We start from the raw sequence: 20,758 nt of genomic DNA, 5'->3' as shown, positions 1-20,758 counted from the left end.
AGATCCCATTTGTCAATTTTGGCTTTTGTTGCCATTGCTTTTGGTGTTTTAGACATGAAGTCCTTGCCCGTGCCTATGTCCTGAATGGTAATGCCTAGGTTTTCTTCTAGGGTTTTTATGGTTTTAGGTCTAACATTTAAGTCTTTAATCCATCTCTAGTTTCTTAAGGTGGAAGTTTAGGTGCTTCTCTCTCCTGAGTTTGAACAAGTCATTTGTTTTGTGACCCCAGTTTTTTCATGAGTTCAGTAAAAGTCATTAATTTGCATACAGTTTGTCAGTTTTTTTCCTGTAGTATGGGTGGAAATAATTCTCTTTCTAACTTTATATCTCCTGATGAAAACTGGAAGTCTAGATTTTGTCTTACCATAAAAGATTACCATTTTGACTGTATTTTATTGAAGTCATTTCATATCTCTGACATGATTTCATGATAGGGATAGTTTTTCTAATATTAAACCATCTTTTCTTTTAAAAATAAAACCTACCTGAAACAGAAAAATGTATTCAAAAAAATTTCTATTATCATATCCTATTTATTCAGCGACTTGAAGGAAAAGATTGTGAAAAATATTTTCACAAGAACATTTCCAATAAGAAACATTGAATGTATTTCAGAGTATGATACTTGTTTTCATTCTGGTGTCTGCATTTGGTTAAACAAATAGATATTTGTTTGCCTGATTATGTGTTTGCTATAGAACATTATATAATCAAATAAGTTTATTTTGAAAACTTAAAGATCTAACACAATAAAAACATTGAGTTAATTGCCTTTTTTCAACATTTATTTATTTATTTATTTATTTATTTATTTATTTATTTTTGAGATGGAGTCTTGCTCTGTCACCCAGGCTGGAGTACAATGGCTCGATCTCAGCTCACTTCAACCTCCGCCTTCCAGGTTCAAGCAATTCTCCTGCCTCAGCCTTCCGAGTAGTTTGAACTACAGGAGCACACCACCACACCCGGCTAATTTTGTATATTTAGTAGAGATGGGGTTTCACCATGTTGGTCAGGCTAGTCTCAAACTCCTGGAGATAATTTTATATCATTGTTTTAATTTATTTCCGTACATAAAGTGCTCCATGTTTACTTTTTATCTGGACCCACAACTATGTATTTTATTACTATTTTATTTCAAATCTGCCTTAAATTTTGCATAAAATTTTATATCTTACATACCTTTAGCTTTTTCTTTTATGTAGCTTTTCTTCCTTTCTTATTCCTTTTTTTTTTTTTTTGAGACAGAGTTGCACTCTTGTTGCCCAGGCTGGAGTGCAGTGGCGCAATCTCGGCTCACCACAACCTCCGCCTCCCAGGTTCAAGCGATTCTCTTGCCTCAGCCTCCTGAGTAGCTGGAATTACAGGCATGCACCACCACGCCTGGCTAATTTGGTATTTTTAGTAGAGATAGGGTTTTTCTATGTCGGTCAGGCTGGTCTCGAACTCCTGACCTCAGGTGATCCACCTGCCTCGGCCTCCCAAAGTGCTGGGATTACAGGCGTGAGCCACCACACCTGGATTCTTATTTTCTGATTTGCATATCTTCAGGGTATTTTATGAGTCTTCTCAAAAACTTATCTGTTTTAAATGAGATTTCAAAACTGTTTTTAGATGTACTTATCAATTTCACCTTATAAATGTTTTATTATCAATATATTACTTTTAATTCTTTATTAATTTCTTCATCCTTTGGAGATCATTTATGAGGCTCATAGAAATAAATCCTGCATATTAAAATTATTGAAAATAAAATATTAAAAATCATAAATGGTTAAGAATTCTTAAAGTAAATGCAATGTAATGACAATTCTTTTATTTGTCCCAATTTTATTTATGTGTCTTTTTAATCTTCTGTTTCTGAAGGTTTGCCTAATATTAGTAAGTATTTTTGAGGAGAAGGCAAAGAGAAATAGAAATGAGAAGTTTTTTTGGGGGGGCAGCAAATATTTACTGAACAATAAAATACAAACAATGACAATAAATATTTTATGCACATGGTTACTTCCCTTTGAAGACCTCGTTATTTTCAGGCATATGGAGGGAGAAAAGATCATTGTAACCAATTATTTTGGAATTAGGATGTGTGTTTAAAGAAACGAAGTGTGTGAATAATCCTGAGATGAGCATTTAGGGAAAATGTGATTACAATTTATCCCTATAACTTTACAAACTACATTTATTCCTATCGCATTTTAAAAGGAATGATGTGCAATTATTTCCATCTGACAAGCATGGAATGCAAGCCAAACATAACCTCAAATACAACTTGCTATTTACATAAATAATTTTAAATAATAATTTTCATTTAGAAAATAGGTGAATACGAGACTTCACAAAAAAATCACTTCTTTCTCCATGGATATCTGAATAGTAGAAGAAAATCTGTCTCAAGGTTAATTATGTTTTCAAAATGAAATAATAGTGGAATGTTTTAAAATGTTAAGAAAAAGAGGCAAAGGAGAGAAATGGCTTCATGGAGCTCTGAAGCTTACCATCAGAATCTCTGCAAGAAAACCACTGTATACAAAGCCATTCTACCAAAATGGCAACCTACACTATCTCACATATTGCCCGTTTTCACTACCATGTTTTAATTTTCTCCATAAAATATATCACAGCTGTCATAATATATTGGCAGCCTAATGTAGTGATTAAGAACACCCCATAGAGCCTCCTAGATGCACGTACTTTGATTTTTAATGTGAGTGAAAGAGGACACATCTGAGGAGCAGAGAAATGAAGTGATCAGACTGCTATTAGAAAAGGATCATTGGATGCTCTGTGAGAATAGCTGTACTGGGGCAAAGGCAGAAGCAAAGAGACCAAGCAAACAATGTTGCAAGCAAGAGGTGATGGAGATTTGGAGCTGGCAGCGGCAGAGGAGGTCTCAATGGTGGATTCCATCTCTAGCATCAGAAGCAAAGACAACAAACAGCCTTACAGAGACTGTTCAACCAGCTCCCACAATTACAGAAGAGCAGATCCCTGTGACAAATCTCTTTCTTAATAAATGGGAGATGGAGAAGCAGGCATGGGGGACAGTGAGAGAGAGTAGTGCAGAGGGAAAGGGAATATATCTCCCAGTGATTCTACTCTCTGATTGGATCCTGAGTGATACAAGTAATTAAGTATGAAAAAAATATTTCAGCAAAATTTAGGAAGTGAAATAAAAATAAGCTAATTGCTAACTTGTTGGGACTCTGGAGGTCTAAAGGAGATGGAAGAATTTGGCATGGCTGGCTGAGATGGCTGGATGGATGGTGGTGGCACTTAACGAGTCATACTGTGAGAGAGGTGGACAGTTTACAGAGAGAGACAGGTCCCTATTTGAACACATTGTCTGATACTATGGGATGTTCAGGTGTCAATATCTATTAGAGTGTTGTATACAAAATAAAAGGGCAAGTTGGAAAATTAATATTCTAAGGGCTAAGAAAAGAGGCAGGAACAAAATGGCATCCAGAAGCCAGAGATACAGGATTTAAAGATAGAATGGTGAGCAGTGTCAGTTTCAGCAAGGGTTTAAGTAAGGAAGAAACTGAAAACACCAAGAGTTAAGGAAGAGCAGTCCCCAAAATGGGTGCTAAAGTGTCTTGTTTGTGATTTTAGGAGTATTACTTTTCTTCTCAACTGGATTGCATGGATCTTAAATAGAAAAAAAAAAGAGGCTTATACTCTGTATTTCCCTTGGGTATCAGCACAATGCAAAACACATACAATGTGCTCAATATTTTAGACTTGATAACTGCTATGTAACTCTGGGCCCCTTCTTGCACTTTTCTGCATTACTTTTTCTTTTTTTTTCTTTTTTTTTTTTTTGGTAGAGATGGGGTCTCTCTCTGCTGCCCAGGCTCGTCTTGAACCCCTGGGTGAAAGCAATCCTACCACCTTAGCCTCCCAAAGCGTTGAAGTTACAGGTGTGAGCCACCACACCCAGCCTGTGTTGCTTTTGTTTTTGCCTTGCTGTGTCTTATTTCCCACATATACTCCTGACCTTTTGATTTTATCTTTCTACATTTGCAAGTTCTTTTCCAATTTTTAAGCAATGTATTTTACCATGGAATACTCCAACCCTAACAGTTTTTCAAGAGCTGGAGGCAATGTCAAGAATTTTGTTTCTAACAGTAATTTTTTCTTTTGTCCTTTCAAGTAAGCCATTTTACAAGTTTCAGTGATTCCACACAAAATTCAAACTTATTCTTTAGGGAATATTATTAGACATAATACAGATTTTCTTAAAATATATTGACTAAATTTTTCTTATGAAATTGTTTTCTTATGAAATTGAAATCAAATACTATACAACAATATTATTAACAATAAAATACTATGTTAAGCATAAATTCTATGTACTAAGAAACTGTTGTAAATATTTGTATGTATTATCTCATATACTTCTTGTTACATCTCCAGGAAGATACCATCTCAAAGCATAGATTAGCAAAATGAAGGACAGGTTAAATAAACTTTCTCTAATTCACAACTAGTAACAGTTGAAAAAAAATCACTGAATAAAGTCTTCTGACTCCAGAACCTAAAATATATATTGTCATCCATATGAATGTGTACTTCAAAATAAAAAATAACTATTTCGGAATGTACATGAAAATCATGAATCAGTTGACAGAATAACTTGTATGGCACCAATAAAATTTCTATTCATTGGAAAAAATTTTTATTATCATTAGGAACACAATTGAATTTTCTATAAAGGTGAAACATGTATTCCACATTTCTGAGGTAAAGTAAATTGGATCACAGTCCTTGATATCCTCATAAAAAATATAATCATTTTAGATGCTAAAATCTGAACAGTAACCAAAATTTTCCCTGGCTACAAAATACATCTTTCAAACTACTTACCAAAACTTTTGAAATTCCTGAGTAATGCACTCATCTTTGTAGATTAGAATATATCACACATAACAAATGGTGTGTAAATCTTGAAGGAATGGAGATGCAGGTATTCAGAGAAAGGGCAGAGTAAATATGTACTTGGAAGGAAAACTAAGGAAAATAACAAAGGAGAAAAGTGGGGGGAAATGAAAATTTTCCCTGGAGAAACTGGAGAGGAAAGACCAACATTTTTTCTCCAGTTTCTGAGAAAACGTGAAATGTAAACACACAGCATCTGGGATTATTATCCATAGATGCAACCCAAGGATCCAGAAAACTGGGCTGCATGACAAGGACAAAGACACTTTTTAATAGGACTGACCTCAATGCTGCACCTTCCTCCTTCCTCGACAACTGTGGACTGCTGCACAAATTTGCAGAAGCAAATACTAAGGTATGCAATTCATTAGCCACACCATGAAGGCCGCAACTAGAAAGAGAATCCCAGAGATAATCACCTGGTTAACAGTATAAGGATGTGATCCTTTGAGTTAGTCTATGGACAACTTATAAAACAGGGCAGGATAACATGGACTTATTATTGGTTCCTAACACCTTGTTGTTGGCTATTGTTTTAACAAAAATGACCTCCTTCAAAGGAAGCAGTGAGCGTTCTGAAGAAGAAAGTGAAGGTTTCATTTTGGAAGACTAATCAATGTCATGTGGAGTCACGCTAACACTGAGCCAGAGATTTTCATCAGCCAACTGTGACCATCAATGTCTCGCGTCTCACTGAAGATAAAAATCATTGGGAAAATGAGTTCCTACAAGTAAGAAGGGTTAAAGTTGGTACAAATTTCTAAATCAAAATTTGGCTAAGAAGAAAAAGAAAAATGTCTAAAATAGGAAACACCTTTGAGCCAGATCTGAGCACAATGGGCTACTCCTTTTGTCAGTAAATAATCAGAGCAAAAGTAAGCCCAAGATGAGGACGGGTGAGAGGACGCAGCTCGGCTGTGTCTCGCTCATGCCTCAGGGAGGCTGGTCAATTTCATTGTAAAATGCAGTCCTCCATGGGAAGAACCTGAAGAGGGGAGAACAGAGCTGGGCTTCCTGCATTTCATATCATCAGCCATGGAAGGAAACATATCAATAAAGCATCTTCTCTAAAACCTTATAAGGAAAGTTTTGCCATGCTATTTTGCCTATTTATTTTTAAAAATTTCTTTTATTTTTTAGTAGAGACAGGGTCTCACTGTGTTTCTAAGGCTGGTTTCAAACTCCTGGGCTCAAGTGATCCTCCTGCCTTGACTTCCCAAAATACTGGGATTACAGGCATCAGCCACCTTGCCAGGACTATTTTACATGGTTCCACGTTTACCTTCTTTCTGGAACAAAAGTCTTAGAGATGTCCCATCCGTCATCAATCTATAATTACCCTGACCTATACAGCACTGTTATGGTCAGTTAACGTCCAGCAAAAGTGTATATCCTGTCTTCTATAATGTAGTGTTGTTCTGAATGAGTGTAGAGGCTAGATTTTGTCTCTAGGTTATGAGCATGTGACTGAACAAAAGTGATGCGAGCCACTTTTTGCTCTGCCTCATAAAATGCCCCACGTGCCTCTGCCCCAGCTCCTCATAAAATGCCCCACGTGCCTCTGCCCCAGCTGTTTTCTCTCTCTGTTCCCCCAGGGTGACCTTAGAAGCCATTTCTGAAATTGGTAGCATCCCCTACTCCCACCCCCACCAACACCAAAGCCAGAAAGTCTGTGTGAAGAGGGATACCTTGCTGACCTAGTCAATCCTCCCAGTATTTTAAATGTACAATAAATTAACTTCTCTTGTATCTGAGTCATTCATGACCAGGGGGTCAATTTCTTAATGGATTTAGGCCCCCAACTAATAGAAACACTTACAGCAACGTAACACCTTAATGTCATGACACAGTGTGCAACTGCCTCTGTGTCTTGATCGTCAGTGGGAAGATTGCCAATCCTGGCTTTGTTTCCGTTGTGATGGGGCCTCATTTGTTCTGTCACCAGCACAGGCAGTTAGAGATGATATTGCATTGAAGACATTGAGAAAGGCTCAGGGGGGTCATTTTAGAAAGATTAAAATAGCCTACAGGATGGGCGGGTGTTCTGTTACTCGACTCCCATAAGCTAGAGTTATTAAAACCAATGATTATCATTACGGACAACTCTCCAACCCAGGGGAGTTGGTAAAAATCATCTGGATTCACTTACAACTATTTGGCTTCCTGCTTTCCAGTGACTTTGCAGAATGACCAATTAGTCCTGTGGGAATGTAACTGGAGATATAAGCATGACAGAAACATTCGAGAGATACCTTTCATTTTCTTAAAGTTAAACATCCCTTTTTGGTCCCAGCAATATCATGCCAGCCATTTTGGTCTCAAAGGGAGAGAGGTGGTTTCACTGGCCCCTAAAAAAAGCACTTAGCTGCAGCCACAGCATGTATAATCACATTGTCTGATAATGCCTTTTTTCTGTCATTTTTCCTTTTTCCTGTTCTTTCCTGCATTCCTTCTCACCCCATTTGGTTTTAAAATTTGCTTGTGATGCAGTCCCTATAACCTCATCTATAAATGAAAAAAAAAATGAAAAACGTCTCAGTGTGACAAAGCATTGCTATAAACTGGGGCTCTTAACATGGGTGTGTTTCACTCCTCTGCCAAAATCCCTGCTGCTATGGCTGCCGCTAATCAAAAATTGCCTAACCCAGTCAAAGATGCCCTGCTTCCTATGATCCCCATGTTTGGGTCGTCAAAACACACAATCCCCCTTTTTGAAAATTTTAACATCTCCCCCAAAGAACTTTACCTTAGGCCACCTCATCACATATCTCAGCCGCTTCAAAGACTGACAACTTACTCAAGAGGGTTTCCTGCTTGATGAAACGAAATGTCTGCCTCAAAGCATGGGACATGTGGACTCTCTTTCCCTTGTTCTGTGCTAATTTCATAGTAGCAGGATCGATTTTAGAATCATAGGATTGTGAAGCTTAAAGGGATCTTATAAATCATATAGTACAACTCTCTCTGGGGTCTAGAGGTTAAGTGACTCACTTGAGGTCACCAGATTAAGTAGTGGCAAATCACATACATTAACCCAAGGTTCTTCGTCCCCTGCCTCACTCTTTTCCCTGTGCTGTGCTATGAAGATTGATAGTAAGAAACCCCACACAGTTTAAAAGAGATTAGGTCGAAGATCAGTTCTCTGCCTGAGCTGCCCTATTCCCAAGATTAATCAGGGTGTTCTTTATGTAGTTTTTGTGTCAGCGATGCCACACAGCTCACTTTATGCAGTTAGATTGTCATGTTTCTCTTGAATTTAGTTTCCAGCTGGAAACCTAGGAAAGTCTCAGCCCCAGACATTCTGGTGTGTCATCTAGTATGCCACCACTTTATAAGCACATGGCCAGTAATGCATCAAGAGAAAATTTATGGGAAGGAGATGTTTTAAAATGTAAATCTATGTGCCTATTAGAATAGCTAATATCCAAAATATTGACACCAAATGCTGGTAAGAATGTGGAGCAACAGGAACTCTCATTGCTGGTGAGACCCCAAAATAATACAGCCTCTTTAGAAGACAGTTTGGCAGGTCCTTACAAAGCTAAACTTAGGTTTATCATATGATCCAGTAATTGTGCTCCTAAGTATTTACCCAAATGAGTTAGCCACACTAAAGCCTTCAGACAGATGTTTAAAACAGCTTTATTCATAATCGTCAAAATTGGAAGCAACCAAGATAACTTTCAATAGGTGAATAAGCAAATCATGATATGATCTATGCAATGGAATATTATTCAGTGATAAAAGGAAATGAGCTAAGAAGCCACGAAACTATGTGGGAGAACCTTAGGTCACATCATTAGGTAAAAGCAGCCGGTTCAAAAAGGCTATCTACTGTATGATTCCAAGTGTATGGCATTCTAGAAAAGACAAAATTATAGAGACAGTTAAAAATATCAGTGGTTGTCGGGGTTTCGGCAGGGGGGTTGGTGAGAAGGGAAGACTAGGTGGAGCAAAAGGCATTTTTAAGGTGGTGAAAGCATTTCATATAAAACTGGAATGGTGCATACATGATATTATACACTTGTCAATATTCACAGAACAGTGCAACACAAAGAGTGAACCTTAATATAACCTATAGACTTTAGATAATATGTGTTAATATTAGTTCATCAGTCATAGCAAATATACCATACTAATGGAAGAAGTCAATAAGAGCAGAAAGTACATGCTAGGGAAGGAAAACAAGGAAACTGTATTTTCTGCTTAATTTTTCTATAAACATAAAACTTCTATAAAATAAAGGCCATTTTAACAAATGAAAGCACTGTGTAGTCAACAAGAAAAAGATCATTATATTGATAGAGATTTTGCTGACAATATTTCAACTGAAAGTTTCCTCACAGTTTGATCCAAGTTAGTGAGGCCATCTCCAAGCCTTCTCAACCACTCATCATTCATTGGTTAACAAATATTATTTAAGCATAAATCACTGCCCTTGTGGACATTATAGTTTAGAGATAGAAGTTTCACACATTTATGTATGGCTGACATTCTTGCCAGATACATACAGTTCTAAGATCTTTGTGTGTTTTAACTCATTTAATACTCACAACAAAACTACAAGGAATAGATTATTGGTATAATACTTACACAGACATGAAAACTCAGGCTCAAAAAAACCAAGTAACTTGCTTATACTTAGAAAACTACAAAACAGATTTAAATTCAGGCCTTTTGGTTCCAAAGTATTAGTTTGTAACCACTACATCACAGCAGATAAAATCAAGGAAAAACTTATGAATCTAACAAGTCACTTCTGTTCTTCCAAGGAAGCCCCAAACTCAGTTGCAAGAACTAAATAAAAATGAACAGAATAAGATTAGGACCTTCGAGGAACTCACTATCAACTAACAATAAACCCTGTGATAAAAGCCTGGGGAAACAGCAAGAGAGAGGCCCAAAAGAGACCTTGGCAGGTCAGAGAAGACTTCATAGAGAAGATTTCAGCCAAAAGTTCCTTAAAGGCAGGAGGTGGACCAGAGGGGCATGAAAGAATACTCACATTTGGGGACTGCAGATAGTATGTTAAACACACTTGAGCATAAGGAAGTGGCCACACATTGAGCTAACCTTGGCCTGATCATGGAAACTATTTGATGCCAGTGGTTCTCCAAGTGTGGCCCCTGGACCAGCAGCACTGACACCATCTGGGAACTTTTCAGATGTGCAAATTCTCAGGCCTCATCTCAAACCTATTATCAGAAACTGAGCATGGAGCCCAACAGTCTATTTTCAAAGTTCTCCAGTGATTCCATTGCATGCTAAATCTCGAGAACCACTGGTCTAATCCATTCTCAAGTGTTTGGACATCATTTGTTGGAGGATGGAAAGCCACAGAAGGGTCTAATGAAATGGAAAAACATAATAGGTGTAGCAAGTAAAATCCTTAATTAAGTAGTCAAAATGGAGTCCTAAGGTTGTTTCAAGATGCTTTAAAAATATAAGATTACAGGATTGATCTGTTATTTACATCTCTAACTTCTAAAACAGCTGTCTCTCTTGCTGTTACCAAAATAAAGGAAGAGACTTTTGGCCATAAATAACACCTGACAGCATTCCCGCCTCAGCCACAAACATACAGAGGTATACCTTTCATTTACAAGAAATGCACTGACAGGAACCCAGACAACATATACACCAATGAAACTAGGAAATAACAGCTCTGGGAATCAAGAAAGAAGCAGTTGCTTTGTTATTGTGTTAGTCCTTTCTCACGTTGCTAATAAAGACATACCTGAAACTGGGTAATTTATAAAGAAAAAGAGGTTTAATGGACTCACAGTTCCACTTGACTGGGGAGGCCTCATAATCATGGTGGAAGGCGAAGGAGGAGCAGAGGCATGTCTTACATGGCGGTAGGCAAGAGTGCCTGTGCAGGGGAACACCCCTTTATAAAACCATCAGACCTCATGAAACTTATTCCCTATCACCAAAACAGCATGGGAAAACCCACCCCCATAATTCAGTTACCTCCCACTGGGTCCCTCCCTCAACACATGGGGATTATGGGAGCTATAATTTGAGATGAGATTTGGGTGGGGACACAGCCAAACCAAATCAGTTGTCTTTCATTTCTTTTTCAACTCCCCATTTTAAAACTGGATGTCTAGTCTACATCAATTTTAGAAATAATCCATCCCCTTTGAAAGTCCCAGGAAACCTAACTGGTCCATGAATGAGATCAGGATTGGATTTGGGAGGAAAGGGACATTTATGTCATTCACATTTTTTCCTCTACTCTTTTGAAAGAAGAGCTTTTGTTTTGTTCCAGCTGACTGAAGATTTAGGAACTTGGAGATTTCAACAATTAATTTTCAAAAACAACAAAAGGCAGCTAAGTTACTCTTTATGTAATAAGTAACTACTATGAACCATGTTCTGAGCTTGTTGTTCTGTATATTCTTTAACAAATTAAGAACTCTATCATAATTAAATCAAAATAAATCAGACTATGAGTAAAATCACTTTAAAAATGGATTCATGATTGAATAATATGGAGACATGGAAATAATAAAATTATGATTGTACTAAGGATAGAATTGACAATTATAAAATATCACCATCCTGTTGTTGGTAATTGTAAGGCATGTGTAGGGGAATTAGACACTTCCTCTAGGAAAAAGGTATGTCAGCTAAATTTTGAGGAAACTATTGTTATCATGATCAAAAATCAGTTCCCATCTGTGCTATTCTTGTTTAGCCAGTTTGTTAGGAACTTACTGGAGACCCTGAGTTAGATGGCTGTGTAATTAGGTAGGCTGCTTCCTTATATGGGCCATTCCGTTTGTTCAGACATTTTCAGTTTGCATGCCTAAAGGATTATGGGGAAACTGAAGCATGTACTTACCCAAAAGTGATCCACAGTAAAAATAAATTCATCACTTTGTTTTATATGATTTATGGGGCCACTAGAACACAATTTGCTTTCTCACTGATAAGTACCATGAACTTCCCACCTGTGCCTTCAAAGCTGCTTTTGCCTAAAACACGATATGCTCTAAGCCTCAAGAGGCATTTTTCAAAGTCAGTTATTCAAAGTGCAGTAAATTTTAGAACATGCATTAATAATATTCAGCCCCCTTGCCTCTGGCCTACCTACTAAAGAAACATCAATCCCACTTTCTCCTTTCCTATCCAGGGTTTCAAGTAACTATATGCCCACTTAACCGGGTTCTTATTTTTACTTTAACAATTAATTTGCCATGTGAATAGCAAAATAATTTATCAAAATAAATGATGTGAGTGATCTATAATAATTACTACTTTTTAATCAACCATGAAATAGACTTGATATCTAATAAGAAAGCAAATATATGATTTTCTCTGGAAAAAAATAGGGATTTTAGAACACTTTCTTGCAACCTGGAATAAAAAATCCATTACTAGGATGTTTCAAAAAAAAAAAAAAGCAATGTATAAAAAGAACTTTAAATCATATTACATTTATTGAGAGACAATTAAACAATTATGTAAATATATCTGCTCTTTAGAAAAAGCTGGTTCATGTGTGGTGGCTCCTGCCTGTAATCCCAGCACTTTGGGAGGCTGAGGCAGGTGGATCACCAGAGGTCAGGAGTTCTAGACAAGCCTGGCCAACATAGTGAAATCCCATCTCTACTAAAAATATAAAAATTAGCCAGGGGTGGTGGTGCACACCTGTAATCCCAGCTACCTGGGAGGCTGAGGCAGGAGGATCACTTGAACCCAGGAGACAGAAGTTGCAGTGAGCAAAGACTGAGCCACTTCACTCCAGCCTGGTGACAGAGTGAGACCCTTTCAAAAAAAAGTCAAGAAATACCATAAACCTCTCCAAAAAATGTTATTTACAGAAAATCCAAAACTAATGCCAATATCTCTTAGATTACTTTGCTTTTAATAATACAATGAAAGTTTTAAAGTCAGAGGCAAATAAATGGCAATAACATTCTTGAAATACAATTTTGCAGTATTATTATCACCTTTATTAAATCAGGTATTATTTATGTTGCATGCAGACATAGGATTCTAATGTAGACTAATTTTAAGACATATTGAGTATATTATTAAGAAAAGTTATAACAGCACAGAGCAGCATGGTTATGAAAACTATGTTTACCAAATTTAACCTTTCATCAGGAACTCCACAGAATTTTTAATAAAGTGACCAAAAATTCATGAGCTCTCACCGCTCTTCTATTTGGTTTGACTTGTTAGAAAGTTCTTCATCATACTGACCTCAAATTAATTAAATTTCAACTGTGTTGTTTCTAGTTCTATCACTTGGAGCTGAATAACATATTTTTTATTTTTTAAGAGTACATGTTCTCTTATTTTCTTCTTTACCAACTAAGGATCTTTTTTAAAAAGCATTGTTCTTAATATACCAAAGTCTTAGGCCATTTAATATCCTTGTCATCCACTTAAAAAGAAAACATATTATTATTTTTTAAATTTAACTTGTATGTCAGGGGTGCATGTGCAGGTTTGTTATACAGGTAAAGTCGTGTCATGGGGGCTTGTTGTATAGATTATTTCATCACCCAGGTATTAAGCTAGTGCTCATTGGGTATTTGTCCTGATCCTCTCCCCTCTCCAACCCTCCACCCTCCAATAGGCCCCAGTGTGTGTTGTTCTCCCTACACGGCCATGTGTTCTCATCATTTAGCTCCCGCTTATCAGTGAGAACATGCAGAAACCATATTTTTAAAATAGTGCCATTAAAAACTGAAAGCAACACTTGATTTTTCCCTTTACATATGAGTAACCACAATGTTGTGAACCATGTTCTCAGCTTGGTGTTCTTGGCATTATTTAACACATTAAGGACTCAGCCTACCAGAATTAGCTTATAATTTTGTGAGAAGCTCATGATCACATTATCTTTCTGCTAGCTCTTTTACATTCTTCCTCAGATTAGACTCAGAGACAACAATAAAGACATTTTGTCTATTTTTAAGCCTCATCTCCCATATTCTGTACTTTAAGATGAACTAATAGTAGAAAAAGTCAGCTCATTAAAAAAATTTTATAAAGGTAAATAATGATGGGAGAGCTACAAAGAAATAGTGTTTGCAATGAGGTTGAGGTAAATTGGAACAAATATTTGAAAGTCAATTTGTCAATATGTATGTATGGGAAACATAAAAGTGTTTAATACCCCTTGAACTGAAACTTTCATTGTGGGGAGTCTGTCCTGAGGTAATACTGAAAGTAAATGCATAAAGATGGAAGAGCAAATTTTTAATATTAGATTTTTGTTTAAAATCTACATTTTTTTGCTAGGCCTGATGGCTCACACCTGTAATCCTGGCACTTTGGGAGGCCAAAGCAGGTGTATCATCTGAAGTCAGGAGTTCAAGAGCAGCCTGGCCAACATGGTGAAACCCCATCTCTACTAAAAATAAAATAATTAGCTGGGCATGGTGGTGTGTACCTGTAATCACAGCTACTCGGGAGGCTGCAGCAGGACGATCCCTTGAACCTGGGAGGCAGAGGTTGCAGTGAGCCAAGATCGCGCCATTGCACTCCAGCCTGGGGGACAGGAGCGAAACTCAGTCTCAAAAAAAAAAAAAAAAAAAAAAAATCTACATTTTTTTAAATGGGCGTCTACTATAATTACAACTGTGTAGCAGACGTTAAATTCTGGATGGGAAAACAATGACAACGATGACTATTCTAGTTATTTTAGAGTTTTAGTTCATTTTCAAAAATAATATTCAGTTCATTTAATATTTTATAATATTTTTATTACATGTACTATGATAAATTGTTGCCTTTAGAAATCATCAGAATTGGGTCAAATCCTAGCTCTTTTATTTACTAGCTGAGCCAAGTAACTAAACTATTTTAAGCTTAGTTTCTTTGTCTCTAAAGTTGAGATAATGACAAATTATCTGACAATGTTACAGTAGCTAAATGTTTTTTTTTCTCTCAACTCTAAAACACTATATCAGCATTTCCCAAACCTGTATCAGCATGACTAATGAGATTTTTTGTGTTATTTTGGTTTCGTTTTTTCCTAAAGATATTACTATATAAATATGCCATCCAAATAAGACAACTGCTGTGTCTGTTTATTTTCCATCCCTCTAAAGTTCCCATTAGAAAGAGCAAAAAGAAAATGTAAAGGAAAGCAGAAGAATCATAACAAGGCTAAAAAACATAAAGTGGAAAAACAGCAGATCAGGACAATAAAAAACAGGCTGATGGGAAAACAAACAAACAAACAAACAAACAAAAACAGAACAGGAGAAACCCTCAACACTCACCTAAGACAGCAGAGGAACGAATGTTCTTCCCGAAAGAGCTCTGAGCAATCTTCAGGCACAGGATCAACAAACAGGAGGAACAGCTGTGGACCACGGGAACAACAAAGGGTAATTACCAAAGATCTTTATTGAGGGCAGCTGCCCCGGCCAGAGTGGCCTCTCCCCGTTCCTACATTATGTGGAGAATGGAGAAAATCTTTAACTTCTTGAATAAAACCTGATGACCTCTTTCCAAAAGTGGTTTGTACAGGTAGCAACCTACTGCCAGTTGTTTCTTGAGTTCTTGAAGATCAAGAACAAAAAACAATGTTTGAGGAAACACTGTGCTAAAGTACAGTATACTAAGTACACAGACACCAAAGTATCAGATAGAGTAAAATGTAAACAAATCTTCTCCCCAAAGGTTAGGCCAAAGTGGGAAAATGGCTTGGGCCTGGGAGAAGGAGGTTGCAGTGAGCTCTGATCCCGCCACTGCACTCCAACCTCAGGGACAGAGTGAGACCCTGTCTTGAAAAAAAAAAAAAAAAAAACAAAACTCCCTTATCTGGGGATCCACAGCCTGACTGACTCTGACTGTGCTCCAAACCCACATCCATGACCACTTTTTAAAAACATCCATTTGGTCCTTCTATTGAAAGAAATAGACTGTCAGGAAAACAGATCTACACAGCTGCAAAGGAAAGTCATCCAAGCCACCTAAACTCATCAACCTAATATTTTGTATCAACAAATTTCAAGAGGTGATAACCAGGTTTCTGAGGAAAAGTAATAGCATGAAAAAAATTATTCAATCAGTTCCTAATTCAACAGTCATAGCTATAGCATTTTAAATTTTTTAGCACAAAGAAACTGTGGCACGTAGAGTTCATCAGACGTCTCGCTGTAATTGCTATACCTCTGCCCTATAAGATTTCCTGGTCCACACGTCTAATAATCTTGTCAAGAAAAGACATGCAGGTCACCTGATGTGACATTGGACCTAGTTATTATCAATGTATGTCTTGCACAGATGCAAACATTCCATGCTTTAAATAATACACATAAAATCCTGCCGAAGATCACTGTTAAGCAAACTAATGTGTGCTTTTCTGAATCGGATATGGCCCCCATTTTAAAATCAGAATGGCATTTTCTTGCCATGTCTTCCATTTTCCATGTTTCAAAAACGACCCAGCTCATTCAGCAATTTCCAGTTCCCTCTGCCAAAGTTTTTGATGGGAAGAAATTTAAGACAGAAACTTGACTTAAGAAAAAATAACATTCTGTGCATCTGCACAAGAGTTGTACATTTATTATTTACTTATTACCTACAACGAACTATGGGTCAGGTATTTCACCTCCATTTTCAAGATAAGAAGAAGGATGCTCACAGAAGTAAGGAATGATCTACAGTCACAGAACTAATGTGACTAGTGCCAGGTTTCAACCCATTTCTGTTCGGGGAAAAGCAGTCCCTTTTCTGTGTCAGCATCTTCTATTCATCCTTGAATAGAGAGTCCATAACCTCTTCTCTATCTCATGCACATTGTTTCAGAAATCTCACCTCAGAGAGCTCTCTGCACAAGCAACCACATTGACATCTTTAGATACCTCTCATCACACGGAAGTTAAATAATTGCACATTGAGTTGTCTTTCAAGAGAAACGCAACCCTCTCAAGCTATTTCCTTTCCAAAGACTTGTTCTTTGAAAAGGAGATGAAATTTCACTTCAGCTTTGGAAATATGCCATCATATAGAAGAGCAAAGCTGACTGGTGATTCTCAATTTTTTCTTCCTTACCCATAGCACACCCTTGGGTAAGATGGTCACATTTCCTAAAGTTCCTTCACCACTTCTGTTAGATTGCATTCAGGGAGACGGTGTAGTCCGTGGTCTCCCATGTCCTTTCAGTTTTCAAACTTTAGTGTGTGTAACTATCACTGAAGTACCACCAAGGTGTCTGATTTAGAAAATCAGAAACTTTGGTGTCATTTATAGAAATTATTGAATCTGTGCAATACCCAAGAATCTGAACTATAAAGTATATACTGTAAGAATTTGGTCTGGGTATTGCATATTTGTACTTTGAAAAACAATGCTCTACCTTTTAGGAAACAACATTTTCAACAAGGTGCATCATGATTCTGCCATGTTCTCTACACTTAGCCAAAGAAGTGATGTGACTAATGGCTGGAGAGTGGACACTCTGAGAGCTTGCCTTGAGTCTCTTCTGCAGCTGTTATTAATGTTATCTCTTTGTCCATCTGACCACGTAGCTCAGTTATTCTTCTATAACGTTTACTAATGGTTTTATTTTTACTCCTCATGTGTTCACTGATATCTGCAATTTCCTGTGCAGTGTAGACTTTTTTGACATATAAGATCACTCTGCCTTCTCCTTAACAGTTCTTTGTACAGTATGTACAGTTTCATTGTGGATGAATCTCAGAGATTTAGGATAAACCGTGGGAAATAGTTGTTCAATAAGTTGAATGACTGAATCACCATATTTAACTCTGAATCCCATTCCACAGAATCTTGGATGTCAGTCAAATATCTGCTATCCTGGGTCAAAATGTTAAGGTCTTTTTTCAACTCACATTTCATATGTTGTAATTGTGTAACAAAATATATTTTATATAGGATATCAAAAAAAACCAGCAGGAACATTGAAGAGTGACTCTTTTTTTTTTTTTTTACTGTAAATATGTTCCAAAACAGATATTAAATCTCTAATTTTTTTCCAGAAACTCCATTTAGTATGTTTTAGTAAGTCATTCCAATTCAGTGTCAATAATCAACACAATATATAAAAGAAATGGAATTTTGATATTATAATGCTATCAGCTGCGACTAAAATGATTTGAAGTTGGTATTGTATTATCCTCTTTACAGAAATATAGAACAAATGAAGGAATACTACTGAATAAAGTCAAACTGCAGGAGCTATATATGTTGATGAAAATATACCAGAGCCATGTATTTCTATACAGGGAGTTCATTGAAACTTACTTTACTGCCAGGAAAATGTGCAGTTTGCAGTGATCGCCTTACTTAAAAATCAAAATGATTAAAGTTATAGTAACAAATATGTCTGTGCTTGGATTTCTGAATCATGTCCTGTCCCAGCTGAGCTATTTAGCTCCATCTCCTTCCATATTAATTCATAGAGATATATAAATGTACAGGGAGGCTGGGCAAAAGCACATTCCAGTTTATTATTATAAAGCTTTTGTATGATCTTCTGAGCATCACTGAATAACATCTGCAAGGCTAAAGGCCAAGGACTAAGGTGAGCTCAGCATCTTCCTCTGCCCCCTTCTCCTAGGCCTATACTCTAATCTCCAGTCTTGCTTTAATATTGAAAATATCCTCCAAAAGGGCATGCTAGACCTTCTGGTTGGAGTTCTTTTATCCAAAACTTATAGGAAAAAAATAAATGTTACCAATGTTTAGTATATGGATTGAAAATGGAGGAGTCTCCTTCAGTTTGCATGCCATGCAGAGAATGTGCAGAATTGTGAGAATAGTGTGTTCACTCCCCAGCAAGGTGGCTTACAGTAGAACCCTCTCCCATGTGTCCACTTTCAGTAAGCTACAATCTATGACAGTTTGCATAAGCCTAACTTCGCAGTTATAGACTATAATACTTCCTAGTTTTTAATTAAACCACAAAATGGATAGTTGATCCTTAAAAAATGTCTGTAAAGAAATCAGAGTTGAAAATAATATTAATATGCAAGGATAACTTAATGGCAAAAAATATTAGATGTGATAGTTGCACTGTCCTAGCAAAAGCTTTCTTTTTATAAGCTTAAATATAATAGTGAAATAATGTGCTCCGATAAAAATTGGATCAAAAATATTTATCAAAAATCCATTTATCATTTGCAATATGCTACTGTTTATTTTTAGATATTAAATGATAATCAGTAATTAATTTTAAAATTCAGCACCAAAAACATGAAACCTCTCTTCTCAATTTTTAGCAAATAATAATGTAATACTTTTAAAAATTTCACTGAGCCTAGTGGTAAATGCTTAGAAGTCTCTTCAGAGGTTTCTCCCTTAAAAATAAAGAGAAAACCTCACAATTTTGGAAAACACTTGTTCTTTTGTATGCAGTAAAAATAATAAAAGACAATATAATGGCAAAATAAAATGCATTCCTTTGTCAGCAAATGTTGCTAGAATACATGGAAAGCATTCCTAAAAATTGAAAAAACAATGTTAGAAGAAATATGCGATGTGGGAAAACTGTTATACAGTCAGATGAAAATACAGATGTTGTTAATGCATCAGGTTTATGGTATTTTGGTATATTACAGATTCCCCTTTAATAATGTAGCACATTGAAAAGCTACAGTCTTATGAGCCAACAGAAGAAAGAAATACCAGAGAAGATACAGTCTCAATGCTAAATTATTGCTTATATAGAAAATAATGTTTTGTGGGAAAATTAGGCAAACAATCATTGATAGAACAGCTGCTCTGGCTGAAATAGAGAATTCCAGACTCAGTCTATGAGCTAACAACACAAGTGAATTTTCTTCACTGTATTATTCATAAGCAGACAAAAGCAGGGAAATGCACAAATGCAAAATTGTTGCAGGACATCACCGATGTGGTTTATTTTCTACAAATGGCACATTTGAAGTGTATTAAAATCATTACAATGTTTGTAGTGAAATGGCAAATGACCACAAAACTCTTTTATACCACCAGAGGTTCACTAGTTATCTTGGGATATATTAATTTGGTTGTCTAATTCCAATATTCCAAATTTACTGATCTTTTTTTGTGAAGACAAATGGCTATATGGATATTCTTCCCAGCTGATATTTACTTTATTTTTTAAATTTATTTATTTACTTACTTTTATAGAGATGGGGATCTTGCTATGTTGCCCAGGCTGGTCTCAAACTCCTGGGCTCTGTGCCTGACCCCAGCTGATGTTTAAACACACACACAAATATACATACACACTCTTCCCTTCAACGCAAATGCGATATTTTTACGAGGAAGAAAGTTGACCATTTGTCTAAAGAAACTTATGCCACAGGGTTGACATTTTGAAAAGAGTTGTTTGGAAACCACCTGGTTTCCAATCATGGCTTTGCCACTTATTGGCTGCATTGTATTTTGGCAAATTCTATAACATCTTTGTGCCCCTGAGTCTTTATTTGTGAGGGAGATAATAAAACCTCTGTCACGGGATTGTAGTCAGGAACTGATGAACTACAGTAGAGTAATCGCATAAAAACCTTAGCCCGGTGCCTAACGCATTGTAAGCATTCATTCAATAAATGTTAGCTACCACCTACATCACCATGACTACCAATGTCGCCGCTACCACCACCAGCACCTTCCCACGTTTTACAAGCTGTGGCTGCCCTGTGACTGCCAACTCACCTAGGTGGAACTACATTCCGCAGACTTTTTTTCTTGTGTATTTCTGGTGAGTGTGGGCTACTGGAGAGATTCTGAGAGCTTGTGAGGTTGGCCAGGAGGCAGCAGCCACTGTGTAGCACATGTGCACTGCTGCTCAACTGGTGACTCATCTCACCTGTCCAAAAACAACAGCTGGGCC

At 36.8% G+C, this 20,758-nt stretch overlaps 1 long non-coding RNA gene across 1 annotated transcript in view; it reads right to left on the bottom strand.

Annotated features, from left to right (window-relative positions):
* The window catches only part of LOC129019027 (uncharacterized), a 42,574-nt gene extending 37,245 nt beyond the window's left edge, over positions 1-5,329 (bottom strand). The window contains exon 1 of the long non-coding RNA XR_008495480.2: positions 5,222-5,329. This is a non-coding gene — a long non-coding RNA (uncharacterized LOC129019027). The remainder of the gene's footprint in view (positions 1-5,221) is intronic.
* Positions 5,330-20,758: the final 15,429 nt, after the last annotated feature.

The sequence above is a fragment of the Pongo pygmaeus genome, chromosome 17 (genome assembly GCF_028885625.2).
Source record: "Pongo pygmaeus isolate AG05252 chromosome 17, NHGRI_mPonPyg2-v2.0_pri, whole genome shotgun sequence".
Classification (NCBI taxonomy): domain Eukaryota; kingdom Metazoa; phylum Chordata; class Mammalia; order Primates; family Hominidae; genus Pongo; species Pongo pygmaeus.
The sequence above is the reverse complement of the archived record's forward strand: the minus strand, read 5'-3'. Positions and strand labels throughout refer to the sequence as shown.